The sequence below is a fragment of the Balaenoptera physalus genome, assembly GCF_965194825.1.
Source record: "Balaenoptera physalus genome assembly, chromosome: 3".
Lineage (NCBI taxonomy): Eukaryota > Metazoa > Chordata > Mammalia > Artiodactyla > Balaenopteridae > Balaenoptera > Balaenoptera physalus.
The window spans coordinates 85154575-85170266 of NC_138890.1; the positions used below are offsets into that span (position 1 = coordinate 85154575).

Sequence of the window (15692 nt, forward strand, 5' to 3'; positions counted from 1 at the left end):
AGAGTTTTATATGGTATTTTAGAGTTGAGTCTATCATATTTCTAGCATGAAAAATACATCCTTTTATTTACTCTACATTTATGATTTTCAAGTAGTCCTATAGTTCCTGTGTATAATTTCTGCTGTTTGTAAATCCTACACTTTAGGAAGTGTCAAATACTGATAATTCCCTAAAGTCTCCTGAATCTATAAACTAGAGATTCCAAATTTGAATGCTTTTAGGGACTAAGCAATAACATAAACATGTGAAGAGACAATTTGGAGTGATGAGGACTTAGTGAACAGGTTCATGTCTTTTTGTTCTACATGGATTTTGAAAACATGTAGAAACTTAACAGGAGTGTTAGAGAGAATATCAGTGACCAATTAGCAAAAACTCTAAGGAAGAAGGGGAGAGAAACTGAGATGGTCCTTTAGAAATGAAGGTCCTGCTTTCTATAACTTAGGGCTCCAGTCAAGGGCAGAGTCAAATCTCAGGGAAGGTATAGCAGCCTCCATAAACACAAAGCTCAGGTTGCCTCAGTTGTCCAGTGCTAATACCATGCTAATACCATACTTTTCATGCTAATACCATGCTAATACCATACTTTTCATGCTAATACCATGACCAACAATGACCAAACTTTGTTTTTAACCAACAGCATTTCCTTTCTTACACCTTATTTTTGCCTGGGAAAACCCCTTCATTCTTTATCATTAGCTAAGAGGAAACTACCCTAAACTTGTATCATTAAAAAAGAAATCACTAATTTCATTCTTTTACATGTAGCTGTCCAGTTTTGCCAGCACCACTTACTGAAGAGGCTATCTTTGCTCCATTGTATATTCTGGCCTCCTTTGTCATAGATTAGGTGATCAGAGGTGTGTGGGTTTATCTCTGGGCTTTCTATCCTGTTCCATTGATCTATATTTCTGTTTTTGTGCCAGTACCATACTGTCTTGATTACTGTAGCTTTGTAGTAGAGTCTGAAGTCAAGGAGCTTGATTCCTCCAGCTCCATTTTTGTTTCTCAAGATTGCATTTGCTATTCGAGGTCTTTTGTGTTTCCATACAAATTGCAAAATTTTTTGCTCTAGTTCTGTGAAAAATGCCATTGGTAATTTGATAGGGATTGCACTGAATCTGCCTAACACCATACACAAAAATAAATTACAAATGGATTAAAGACCGAAATGTAAGGCCAGACACTATAAAACTCTTAGAGGAAAACACAGGCAGAACACTCTTTGACATAAATCGCAGCAAGATCTTTTTTAACCCACCTCCTAGAGTAATGAGGATTAAAAACAGAAATAAACAAATGGGACCTAATGAAACTTAAAATCTTTTGCATAGCAAAGGAAACCATAAACAAGATGAAAAGACAACCCTCAGAATGGGAGAAAATATTTGCAAATGAAGCAACTGACAAGGGATTAATCTCCAAAACATACAAACAGCTCATGCAGCTCAATATCAAAAAAAAACAAACAACCCAATCAAAAAATGGGCAGAAGACCTAAATAGACATTTCTCCAAAGAAGACATACAGATGGCCAACAAACACATGAAAAGATGCTCACCATCACTAATTATTAGAGAAATTCAAATCACAACTACAATGAGGTATCACCTCACACCAGTTAGAATGGCCATCATCAAAAACTCTACAAACAATAAATGATGGAGAGGGTGTGGAGAGAAGGGAACCCTCATGCATTGTTGGTGGGAATGTAAATTGATAACAGCCACTATGGAGAACAGTATGGAGGTTCCTTTAAAAACTAAAAATAGAACTACCATACGACCCAGCCATCCAACTACTGGGCATATACCCAGAGAAAACCATAATTCAAAAAGGCACATGCACCCCAATGTTCATTGCAGCACTATTTACAATAGCCAGGACATGGAAGCAAGAGGAATGGATAAAGAAGATATGGTACATATATACAATGGAATATTACTCAGCCATAAAAAGGAATGAAATTGAGTCATTTGTAGAGACATGGATGGACCTAGAGGCTGTCATACAGAGTGAAGTCAGAAAGAGAAAAACAAATATCGTATATTAACACATATATGTGGAATCTGAAAAAATTGGTATAGATAATCTTATTTACAAAGCAGAAATAGAGACACAGATGAAAAAATGTATGGATATCAAGGGGGAAGGGGGGTGGGATGAATTGGGAGACTGGGTCTGACATATATACACTATTGATACTATGTATAAAATAGATAATAAGAACCTACTGTATAGCACAGGGAACTCTACTCAGTGCTCTGTGGTGACCTAAATGAGAAGGAAATTCAAAAAAGAGGGGATATATGTATACGTATAGCTGATTCACTTTGCTGTACAGTATAAACTAACACAATATTGTAAAGCAACTATACTCCAATTAAAAATAAATAAATAAATAAATAAAAAGAAATCACTGATATGGTGGATGAGCCAATGAAAAGTAATCCACATAATAAAACTGATGTACTCAGAACATTCCTCACGTTTTCCAATCCTCAGCCCTGATAATCTACTCTGCTGAAAAATCAGTATCACAGAAGACATTGTCAAGTACTTTTTCTTTTCTTCTTTAATAGATGTTTCCCTAAATACTCAGTGAACGTGTCAGAGAGTGACAGAATCTCAGAGAAACTCTCTGAAGCAGAAGCTATAAGCCTTGTACCAAAATATCATTCCACCACAGAAACACAGAACAAGAGATGTTTAAAATGGATCATCAAAACCCAGTTCAGAATAAGAGGAAACAGAGAGAGCAATTTGAGAACTGAAGGCAGTCAATTAAACAAGACTGAACTTCTTCCCTGTGGCCCTGTCCATAAATGTATTTTAGGGCTTTCTAACAGGCCATGCTGTTTTCACAGCTGAATTTATTACAGATGTTTCTATGGCACCCTACTCAAATTCACAAGTTTCATATAGTCTGTACTCAAGACCAAAAGCTAGTAAGCTTGACAAAGAAGAAAACGTAGAATGAAGTGATACATGATGGAAAAATAGAAAATCACAGTAAGAAGTGACTCTACTGGCTCAACTCCCTCGTTTTATAGAAACAGAAACTGAGCCCTTGATAGTGACATGCTCAAATAAGGTGAGTGGCAATCTTGTTCATTTTCTACTACTCTATCTCCACTGGTAAAGGCTTTTAAAAAAATTCTTTCGAAGTATTACCAATGCATATAGGAAAGCAAATTAAACAAATGTATATTTTAAAAAACAACAGTAATAAAGCAAGAACTTGTGAAAGCACCACCCACGTAAAGAACTAAAACACTGCCAGTCCCTTGGAAACCCTCACATGCCCCTCCTAATTGCACCCTCTTCCTTCCCTGCAAAGGAAACTAGTCCCTCACTTTAGTGACAACTGTTCACTTGCTTTACTTTATACTCTTACTACTTAGGTACTGTATCCCTAAACAATATATTTTTAGTTTTGTTTATTTAGTGGGATCACATCATTATACATAAATTTTTATTTCTGACGTCTTTCATTCAATGTATATTTGTAAGATTCAACTAAGTTGATGTGTAAAGCTATAATTTGTTCATTTTGTTGCTGTTTAATATTCCATTACATGAGCATGTCATATTTTATTAATCTTTAGGGTACATATCTGTACAGAGTACAATTTCTATGCTGTAGAGTGTGCACATAGTCTACTTAGAACACTTTCAGCAGGAAAAAATATGTAACTCTAACTTAAAATGGCATAAGCAATAAGAACATTTACTATTTTGCATAATAAGAAATCAAGGCATAGGTAAAATCCAGTGTTATCTGTTTCAGTGGCTCAACAACGACATCAAGGACCCAGGCAATTCCATCTCCTGCTCTGATCCTTAATATCTCTCTCACTTTGTTCTCAGGCTAGGTCTTTCATAATCACAAGATAGCTACAATAGCTTCAGACACCATATCCAATCATGATCACATCCAGAGAAAAAAGAGGCCATCTTCTCCAATGTTTCTCTCTTAAGTGTAACATAATCTTTCCCTGAAGCCCCCAGCAAACTTTCTCTCACCTCATAGGTAAGAATTACATCACTTGCCCCGCCTAAATCAATCACTGGATAGGGAAATAAAACTCTTCTAAGCCAATCAAGGTGTTCAATACACACTCAGAGGCTGGTGACAGGCCCTGTCCCTGAGCACCTAGCCATGGGAATGAGGTTGTATGCTTGATCTTTTTTCCCTTAAATTTTGCTATCATTAAACATAATGATATATTTGTTTATGGTAGAAAATGAAACTTTAAACCTGTAGAAGAGCATAATGAATAGAATAATAAACACCAGCCCATGAAACCAGCTCCCAGCTTCACAATTAACTCATGCCCCATCTCCTTTCATCTATATCCCATCCATCTCCCCATTCTCTCCCCAGATTATTCTGAAATAAATCCAGCTGTCATGTTACTTCATCTGTAACTGCATCAGTATATGTCTTTAAAAGATGAAGACTCTTTTAAAAAACAAAGCCCCAATACAATTATCACATCTTTAAAAAAAGTTTCCTAAGTCAACAAATATCCTGTTAGTATTCAAACATTTCCAATTATCTCATAAATATGTATCTGTGTGTATGTCTGTGTGTTTGTGTGTGTGTGTGTGTATGTGTCTGTGTGTGTATTTAGAGTTTGTTTGAGTTGAGATCCAAATAAGGCCGAAACATTCCAACTGATTGATACATCTCCTAAGCAGGACCAGGTATTCTTGAAAAAAAGTCAGGGTTTTGTAAATGAGGAGGATGGGCAGTTAAGGAAATGTGAGCACAGGCTGGAGCCCCCAAACTAACAGGCCTCAACCAGGCCCTGAAAGGTCTTCCTAAAAGACTTATGGACCATGGTCAGTGGCCACACCTAGAAATGTGCAGGTTACAATCTAGAAGATCTCTGTCACTCAAAGGGCAAGAAATATTAAGGATCCAGATTTCTTAGGAAAAGCATATCACAAAGATATGAGCATCATTAAAAGTTGGGTGGGGAAGAGCATGAAATTAATGTTAATATCACTGCAGCAAGAATTTGTTTTTAAGAAACCAACCATTAGCAAACGATTAATAAAGATGGCAAAAGACTAGAAATTTATAATTCTCTGGCAAATGACCCTATTGATTAAAATAAAAAGTATAAAAGATAATGACTTCAACTCACCACTTCTTTGTAGTCAATTTTGCTTTTAATCTACATTTAGTTTTTAAAATTAGGTTGTAAATACTTGAAATGATTGGTATTGAATTTGAAATTCTGATTTTAAAAAAAATGTGGAGTTGAGATAAACTGCTAACAGGAGAAGTGATATAGTGCTAATAAGATTTTATGGTATTGTTTATTAATAACTCTCCTGATTCTAAAAATGATTTGTAGTAACAAAGTAAAATATATAGACTTGATAAGATTGGAAAAACATCAAAGCAGAATAAAGGCAAAATTCAAGAAATGAGAGAAGCAAAGATTAATTAAGCAGAAAACATGGGCTAAAAGAAGGGATTGACTATTTTTTTTAAATAATAAAACTTTTTAAAGTTTGCTGTCCTCCTGGGACTTCCGTGATGGTCCAGCAGTTAAGACTCTGCGCTCCCAATGCAGGGGACCGGGGTTTGATCCCTGGTAAGGGAACTAGATCTCACATGCCACAACTAAGAGCCTGCATGCTGCAACTGAAAGATCCCGCATGCTACAACTAAGACCTGGCTCAGCCAAATCAATAAATAAATATTAAAAAATAAATAAATAAAGTTTGCTGTCCTCTGTCTCCACCTTTCCAACCTATTTTTTTTCTGTCTGACAGTCACAAGTCAGAGATAGTAGTTCAATGAGCAGAAAAAAATGTTTACTATCAGCACAGCTTCTCCAGGAGTCGGGCACGGCAGGATGTGCTGAATGGACTAGGACAGTGGTTCTCAACGAGGGCAATCTAGCCCCCCAGGGGACATTTGGCAATGTATGGAGACATTTTGGCTATGTTTGTAGCAATAAGGGAGAGGTACTATTGTCAACTAGTGGGTAGAGGCCAATGCTGCTTCTAAACATTCTACAATGAACAGAATGCTCCCCTTTCCCCCAGTAAAGAATTATTCAGCACAAAATGTCAATAGGACCAGGTTGAGAATCCCACATGTAGTGGATGGAGATGCAGAATAATTCCAAGGCATCAGCCCACCATGCATCATTAACATATACAGAAGGAGTTCTCTCTCCTTTGTCCAATAAATTCTTTCTCTACAATTTTCCTTCCTTGTTATTACCTTCACCACAATCAAAATGCGTGCTTTAACATCTCGCTTCTAGTTTACTGCAAGCTCCCAAATGATCTCCTGGCCCATTTTAGTTCATAAGCTCACAGTTGTCCGACTAATATTTTTTCTGACATTGTAATTCACCCCTCTCACCTAAAGAATGGCAATGGCTTCTGTTTTCCTATGATGTCAAAGCTAAAGCCCTCATCCTGACACCAGACTCATCATCCATTAATGGCTAATTCTTCACTTTTGTAATCTCACCTTAAATCCCCATAGCTCCTTTGCTCCAGCCAAGACATCAAGACATCTTTCTCCTTTTACCTCCTTTACCTTATTCAACCTGCCTCCTGGTTGTCTCTTGCTGCTTTGGTAAAGAATAATTCTGAAAAACCCGACTGCCTTTCAGTTGTTTCCATTGTGATAAGCGGGACAATAGCAGAATCTACTACAAAATTCATGTATTGAAAAAAATTTAAGTATGTTCCTTCTAATATTCTATGTCAGGAAACTCTTTTCAACATTAAAGGTTGAAACAAAAAAATATTTGCAGGCAAAAACAATGTCAGCTAATTGAAACTGAGTCCCCCTAAAACCAAGTTCCCCTGACAAGTTTATGATTAACTTCTCTATCCAAAACTTTATTCTCCTTCTTGTCCTGCCCCCTGTTCCTCTCAGGACTGGGGAGTATCAAAGGAAAGGGGGAACTGAAACCAAGCAGGACCCTGTGGGGCCCTCCCGAGTACAAAAGGCCCTCTGTGTCCCCTGTTTGTTGTTTGTAGAAAAAGGCTTTAGTCTCCTAGGCCTCCCCTGAGTTCCAAAGAGCAGACTTAAGTAATTACTAATTAGGTAAGTGAGGGAATGCAGAAACAAAGAAAAAGCAGTTAAGCAAGAAAAGTAATGACAATAGTTCAGTGATAAAACAGAGTCCTAGTTCCTCCTCAAGGGATATACATAACAATTTGATGCATATCTTTGAGTCATTCTACAAGAACCAAGACCCACATCCAGGTAGAGGATGGTGACTACATGCTGAGCACAAACACACAGAGCCTAGACTGGTTGGAACTAGAAGGATGATGATTAAGATTCCTGAAACACCACCCTGTTACTTTACCACCAACCAATCAGAAGAAAGTCATGCCTCCTGCAACCCTCACCCCAAATGTTGCCTTTAAAAATCCTCCCTGGAAACCATAGAGGAGTTCGGGTCTTTTGAGTGTGAGCTGCCTGTACTCCTTGCTTGGTGTCTGCAATAAACACTGTAATTTCCTTCACCACAACCTGGTGTCAGTAGGTTGGTTTTGCTGCAACGTGGGCCAGGTAGACACAAGTTTGGTTTAGTAACATAATCATAATTTTTCCATTTTCCACTCGTCTAATTAATGGAGATTTTCTTTCATGAAAATCTTGGTTTGGAGGCAAGGAAAATTAAGGAGATATCATTCACATCTTTTTTTAAAATTTGGGTTTTTTTAAATTTTAAAAAAGGTACTGCAGGGAGAAATTTTTTAATATACTGAAACCTACTGACTCAAAAAATAAGATTAAAATAAAATACGAAAATTGAGTTTACATTTTTCCACTAAACTCTACTGCAGAAGAGAATTACTCCCTTATTTCTGATAATGCTAAGTCAATATTTATAGTACAGAAATTGAAAACGTTCAGTCTGAATAAAAGAAACACGGGCACTATTTAAAAATATTTAAGAAGTTGTTACACAGAAAGGGGAATAGATAAACTTTCAAAGTTGCTCACAAGGACAGAAGCAGAACAAATAGGAGGCAGTTGCCAGGAGTGAGATTTTGGCTCAGTATAAGGACAGAGACCTGCCTCCACTTGATTTTGAAGGACCTTCAGCAATGTTTCAAGACCATCACTTCAGTTAGGAAAATGTGCCCTAATCAAAAACTGACGGCCTTGTCTTCAGCATTCCCTCCTTGATGTCTTATGCACACTACACAGGCAGCCCCATTACTTCATATCCTTGGTCACTCAGACCCCTGGGTGCCAGCTTCTCTCAGCATCTGGGCAGCCACCAGTCTCACACACCATATTTAGATGTAATTATGTTGCTTCTTTGCTCAACTGCAGGAGTCCCCTGCTGTGTCCAAAACAAAGTCATAACCACTTAGCATGATTTTCAAGGCCCTTCACAATCTGCACACCACCATCAACCTACTCCCCCACCCCAGTGGATAAGTAAATATTTTGACGTAAAATAGGTCAATTTTTTCCAAATTTATTGTTATTTAGAAAAAAGATTTTAACGGAGTTAAAGGACTGAGTTGGGGAAATGTCATCAATAGAAAATGCATCCAGATAGTATAAAGGAATTTAACAAAGTCTCCCTAAGACCTTGGTAGTCAAGTTAGAGAAATGTGAACCAGATACTAGGATATTTAGGAGAATCTGTAACTAGAAAAGCAACCATCAAGGACTAATTAATGGATAATTACCAGCCTAAAAAGAGATTTCCAGTGGTGGATCACAGAATGCTGTCTGTCCAATGACATGTTTAAAAATATGGAACTCATGTTCATCACATTTACAGATCATGATGCTGAGAGGGAAAGCAAATAAAGTAAATGGCAGAGACAGGAGACAAAAAGCCAGGAAGCCGGGATGCTGGATGGAACAAAAGAAGATGAAATTCAACCAGTTCAAAAACCAAACTACAAAAGTACAAGACAGGAAGACAGTGATATTGCAGAACCATTTGTGGAAAAGGCATAAATATTTCACTCAATTGCAAACTTAATATAAGTCAACATGTGACTCTCTCTCCAAAAAGAAACTAATATGACCTTGGGTTGTATTAATAGACATACAGTAGCTATAATAAAGGAGATAAATGTTCCTCTGTCCTCTACAACCTAAATGCAAAGGAACTGGTGATATTTGGCCTGAAGAAAGAAGGTGGATTGATTGCTCTCTTTAAATATTTAAAGAGGTGTCATGTAGAAGCAGCCCTCAGAAGTCTGACATACAATGGGTAAAATATATGAGGAGATAAATTTGGATTCTTCTTCCTAACAGTGCAAACATCCATGGGAGGGAATAAAGCCTCTATTACCAGACTGGATGTTTTATACATGCTGTAGGTTGGATTCAAGCCCTGGAGAAGTGACTGGAGTGAATGAGGTAGGTATTTTGAACTCTGAGATTCTACGACTTGGAGTAGCCCACAAAGCTGGGGGTCACTGGGTAAAGCTGTGATGGTGGTGGATTGGGCAGGGTGGGGATTAGTGAAGGAAAGTTGCTCCATCCTCAAAAAGTATGAAGCAGAACTCTGGCTGTCTCTCAACAAATTTTACTAGAGATGAATTGCACTTCCACACTCATTTGGAATAAAATTTAACAGAATTATAGAGAAAATTCTCTTTCCATTGTATGCTTTATAAAAACTTTAAAATGTTTTCTCTTCCTAAACCTGATCAGCAAACTCTCTTTTCTAAACTGTGTACAATGTAGATTTGTTAGGCATTTTTCAGGAGTAATTTTTCAAGTGTAATAAGTAAGAGCCTAACAACAAATTGTAGAATAAATCTGTTCCTTGGAACTAAATGTGTGGTTCTAAATTTATTTTTTTGTTTGAATTTCTTTTGTGTTCCCAAGACATCAAATAAAATAAAGCTATCTGCCCACATACATGGGTCTCCTCTTCTTACATCAATGTCAAAATGATGGTTTCGGTCTGAGTGTTTTAGTTCTCAACATCAGTGACAGGCATTTGGCCAACATTCCTTCAGGATTTACCTGTGCCGGTTTTGTATCAACAATCCAAGGACATGCTCATTCTCTCTGGCTCCTAGGGACTTCCTGGCCTCTAGTCTGCATTTATTTTCCATTCCCACCACTTCACTATGCATTTTTTGAGGCAGTAGATATGTCTAGACATCTTGCTGGCCAGATCTCTTATAGCTTCATTTGCCTGCCTTTCCTTTCTCTTGAGGTGGTGGTTCTCACATTTAGAGTGCTTCTTAATTACCTGGACAGCTGGTTAAAAAATATGGATTTCAAGATCCAATCCTCAGCTGTTCTCATTTAATAGCTGCCTTGAGAGGGGTACACCATTTTTAACAAACCCCAATTCCCCTAGAAGGGTTTTTTTTTTTTTTTTAATTTTTTTACACAGGAGGTCAACAGATTACACACTGAGAAACAATCTCTAAAGGATTCTAAATTGGAATGAAGAGAGAGATGTACTATGTGGTCTTTTTCTCATCAGACCTGAGAAAATTTGTTGATGACCTACATTTTTGTAACAATGATTGGTTAAAAGATATCTCCCTCATCCAAGAAGAGACAGCAATTAATGTAGTTTCATGAATATCTGCTATTCAAATGGTGATCTGTGCGGAGCTTGTTAGAAATACCCCACTCCACACCTACTGAATCAGAACCTGCACTCTAACAGGATATCTGGGCAATTTATATCAACACTAAGATTTGAGAAGCAACTGTGCTAGAGCACATGAAAAAGTGACAAGCAACATAAGTCATCATACCAGGATTAGATTCAGCTTCAAACAACAGAGACCCAAAATAACAGTAGCTTAAACAAGAAAGTTTCTCTCACACATAAAAGTCCACCTGTAGGTTAATTAGGGCAGATACTGTAACTTTATTCCATGTGGTCCTCAGGGATCCAGGCTCCTTCTAGATCAGACTGTTGTGTTTTGCTGTGCAGAATGTGCACTGCACAACTCTAGGACGCCTTTCATATAATAATCAAAACAGATTTGTGAATTTATTATGACAGTTTTCCTGCATCAGGCAATAAAGGGCGTATAGAATGGATGTTTTTATCTAAATCACAAAAACTTTCTCTTCTGGGCTGATGGCAGAACAGAGTCTAGCTTTCTGCTTACCATCCTTTTGTCCTCCTGCTAAGTTAGATTTCCAGATGTCACATTCACTTTTCAAGCAGAATCCTGGAGGATGGGGCAAAAAGTATGCACCAGCTATCTAGTGCTACTAAATTTATCTGGTGCTGCTACAGTCTTAGCATACGTCCCCTTGATCAGGCGGGGTACCAGAGATACCCTTTAGCTGCAAAGGAGGCTGGAAAATGTAATCTTTATTCTGGGCAGCCATATGCCCAGCTTAAAAGTCTATTATGATGAAGAATGGGAAAATCGGTATGAGAAACAACTAGGAATCATGTATTTGGGGACAAAACCATGTAATTCTGAGATTTCTATAGCAAAATAGTCTGCTCTTTCGGAACCTGCTCCACTCAACTAGACGGGTCTAGGTCAGAGTTGAGTCTCTCCAAACTGCCACATTTGATATAGCAACTTCAGCAATGTTTGACCATGTCTCAGTTTTCTTTCCTTTGTCCTGGAGAAGCAGGGGTAGGAAAGTGGTTAGGAGTGAGGCTAGACAGAGGAGCAGAAATGCAGGTACCAGTTCTGAGGTATAGAGGAAATAATGTTAAAAAGAAAGTAGAAGCTGTCGTCAAAGAAAGACTAGCAAACAAGGTGACCTAATACTGACTCTTAGGGAGTTAAGCTACAGCTTCTTCAACCCTTTTAAAAACAGTTGAACTCCTTCCACTGACCTGTAAATGACTATCCCCATACAAAATGTTCAATTGTTTAAACTTAACTATATTTCTAGAAACTGAAAAGAGAAAGTGGTGTAAAGACTTCCCAGTCTTTCAGCTCTTTTTTAATAGTTCCTCAGTAATATCAGAGTTCCCTAACCAGATACTCTCCAACAGATTGTCAGTTCCATGATGGGGCAAAAATATTTATTGTTGAACAATAACAACAACAACAGCCAAAGCAAAAATAGTGAATCTTTACAACAAATGTAGCTGTTAAGACAATTTAAAGGTAGGTCTAGATAAAAGGAAAAAATGTGAATATTTACTTTAAAAATAATAATCCTTACTTTTGATGGCCTATCGTGTGCCAAACACTCTTAACAACACACATAGCTACTCTTTGCTGTAAATAAAGTTTGAGAATCTTAGTCAATAAAGCTATCCTTTTCTACTTCACCCAAAACTCCTGTCTTCGAAATTCGATTCTGCACCAGTGTACAGAGAAGCTGAGCTTTTGGCATCACTATGTGCTTTACAATGTTGCAGCAGCTTTCAAACCCAGGGATTCTAAACTCTTTGAAAAAATAATAATAATTCCCTAATATGCTTTATTGCAAGGTCCATGTGTACACTTTTATTTTGCAGATATTTATTAGCAAAATTTACTTAACTGCTGGCAGTTCCTATACCAGAGCTCAGTCCAGAGAATTAATAGTTGTGCTAAAGCCCTAGGGACGAGCTCCCAAGACAACAGCCAAGCCAGGGTCATAGCCCCATCTCAGTACTACAGCCTTCCCAAGGCTGCACTACTGGCTGTCACCACCGCCAATCTAGACTGGGTCCTGGCCCCAGTGGCTCCCTCCAGGTCTCACGTCACCCTAGACTGTCCCAGGACCAAGACTGCATACAGGGCAACGCTTGGTGCATACACTGCTGCCCACTGTCCGGGTGTACAACACAGTGATTTAAAATTTTTTAACATTATACTCCATTTAAAGTTATTATAAAATAGTGGCTATATTCCCTGTGCTCTACAATATATTCTTGTAGCTTATTCATTTTATACATGGAAGTTTGTACCTCTTAATTCCCTACCCGTGTCTTGTCCCTCCCCACTGTCCCTCTCCCCACTGGTAACCACTAGTTTGTTCTCTTTATCTGTGAGTCTGTTTCTGTTTTGTTATATTCATTAGTTTTATTTTTTAGATTCCACATAGAAGTGATAACATACAGTATTTGTCTTTCTCTGTCTGACTTATTTCACTAACCATGATACCCACCAGGTCCATCTATGTTGTGGTAAACTGCAGAATTTCATTTTTTTTTTTTGGCTGAGTAATATTCCTGTGTGTGTATGTGTGTGTAGATATATATACACCACATCTTATTTAGCACTTCATCTGTTGATGGACACTTAGGTTGCTTCCACACCTTGGCAATTGTAAATAATGCTGCTATGAACACTGGGGTGCATGTATCTTTTCAAATTAGTGTTTTTGTTTTCTTTGGATATACACCCAGGAGTAGGACTGCCTGAGCTTACGGTAGTTCTATTTTTAGGTTTTTGAGGAACCTCCATACTGTTTTCCATAGTGGCTGCACCAATTTACATTCCCACCAACAGTGTACCAGGGTTGCCTTTTCTCCACATCCTTGCCAACATTTTTATCAGTGGTCTTTTTGATGATAGCCATTCTGACAGGTGTGAGGTAATTTCTCATTGTGGTTTTGATTTGCAATTCTCTGATGATTCGCGATATTGAGTATCTTTCATTTCTTTTCACAAGCCTAAATCAAAGTCCTGAGTCTTGAATCCTTCATTTGTGTTTAGTAAAAAAGGCATATTTGTAAATTATTTAGTGTATATTTACATTTAATTTCTCCTTTTTCTATCCAAGTTACCAGGCTTAATGCTATTTATCTGCCCCTAATTTGTTATAAAGCAAATTGTTTCTGAAATACTTCCCCAAATGACATATACATATATATGTACGCACTCTATTTCAGTTCTCTATCACTGAACATTTTCCTCATGCTCTGAGTACTACCTACATTTATAGGCTGTAGGCCAACAAGAATTGAGACACATACTGAAAAAACCCTTACCTGAGTCTGTTGCCTTGCTTTCCTATAGCTAATATGTTCTGTATGGCTTCCTCTTTCCCCAGTCTTTATTTCTACCAATTATTTTGGCTCTGGCCAAGATTTTTACTCTTATTGGCTCACAAAATGTTTGAAAGTGATAGAGTTGGACCTTCCCAAAGAAAGCAAGGAAAATATCATGTTTTATGCTGTATTTATACAAGTTGTAGGGCAACTGATGTTACCCTCAAAGAAATAGACGTGGAAACATAGGGTGCAGCTAGGCAGACAATTCAGGGATTGGTGGAAATTCAGTGACATTAGAATGGCATCATAAACATCTCTGTAGTTTGGGATAATTGACCTACCATTGTTGGAAAAACACCTCAAAGAAAACCAGCCCACCAGCAGTCTTGACTTCATGTCATTTGAAGAGAATGGAAGATGTATTGTCAACATAAAGTGCCAGGAATTCATAGTGTTGACAGCTGTTCTGCAACAACCTTATATGACATTGCTAGCAGTCCTGTTTCCCAAAACACATCCTCCTTGCCAAACAGTGTGTGCATACATCATACAACAGCATCTTTGTATAAAGCTCATCACTATAAGAACTACTGCTATTTAATTTAATCTAATATTAAAATAATTACTCAGCTAACATGAGTTCACTATATTTAAATTCATTTTCCACTTAAATTGCATTTTCAAGATTATCGTATACCTATAAAATAATAGTTGGCAACACCACCTTTATCAAAACCAAGCACCTATAATGTTTAAGGCACTGGAGAGACACAAAGGTAGGATATATTGTCTCAGCTCTCAAGGATTTTACAATCCAGTTTGAGGAAAAGGAAAGTATCAGTAAGCATTTACTGAGAACAAAGGCTACGTGAGTGCTGAGGATAGAAAGGATGCCCTGGTAATTAGGAAAAGATACAGAAGGCAAGTGGAACTTGAGCTGGATGCTAGTAAGGATTGGACCTCCATAAGGGGAGAGACTGGTGACAGGCCCAATCCAGAGGTGTGGAGGAAGGAACACAAATAAAGTTTAGGAAGTTGAGTGAAGCACCTGAATTAATTGAAGGGCTTATATAGGGCAGTAGTGAGGATGATTGCAATACTTGGGAACTGGTTGGTTGCATATGATAGAAACTCAACTTGAACTAGTTGAACCAAAAAGAGGAAATCAGGATAGCAGAGTGTCTTACACAATTCAAGAACAGATATCTGGCACAGAACCTGGGAACAACTGGAACCAAGGACTCCTGTCTGTCTTCCTGTTCCTCTGGGCTCATGTTTCATCTTCTCTTCCACTCTGCAGACCAAACTATATGGTAAGAAACATGGATGCCAACACTGCCCCAGTACACATCTTACAGCCTCAGCAATTCAGAGAGAGGAAGAATAGGCTTTGTTCCCATTTCTAAAATCCCTGAGAAAGACACTGACTGGATAGGGTATATGACCAGTAGATCTGGAAGCCTAAGGATTAATGTAAGGGAAGCAGGGTCGTTTACGAAAGGATGTAGTTCTAAGAAAAGTGTTTGAAAAATAAAATGGTTATATACTAAAAATATATACATGTTACATATAGAAACAATATCCATAAACATAGACGTTCACACTGAAAACTAAAACCGCCACATTTAGTGTTCCTTAACTAGAAATTCAAAATGCTAAAAAAACTCATCTCAAAATGCTAACCTGAAATAGATTTGATTCATTCCTGTTATTCTTCCCTAAAATAATTAATTTCACCAGCAATTATTGGAATGAAATGCATTTATCTTAAGGACTCACCGCTG

At 37.7% G+C, this 15692-nt stretch overlaps 1 long non-coding RNA gene across 1 annotated transcript; it reads right to left on the minus strand.

Moving 5' to 3' along the window:
- Positions 1–961: 961 nt before the first annotated feature.
- Positions 962–13460, minus strand: LOC309657879. The gene is made up of 2 exons (XR_014261945.1): positions 13373–13460; positions 962–10656 (listed from the first exon to the last, which is right to left on the minus strand). It is a non-coding gene; the product is annotated as an uncharacterized lncRNA (long non-coding RNA).
- Positions 13461–15692: the final 2232 nt, after the last annotated feature.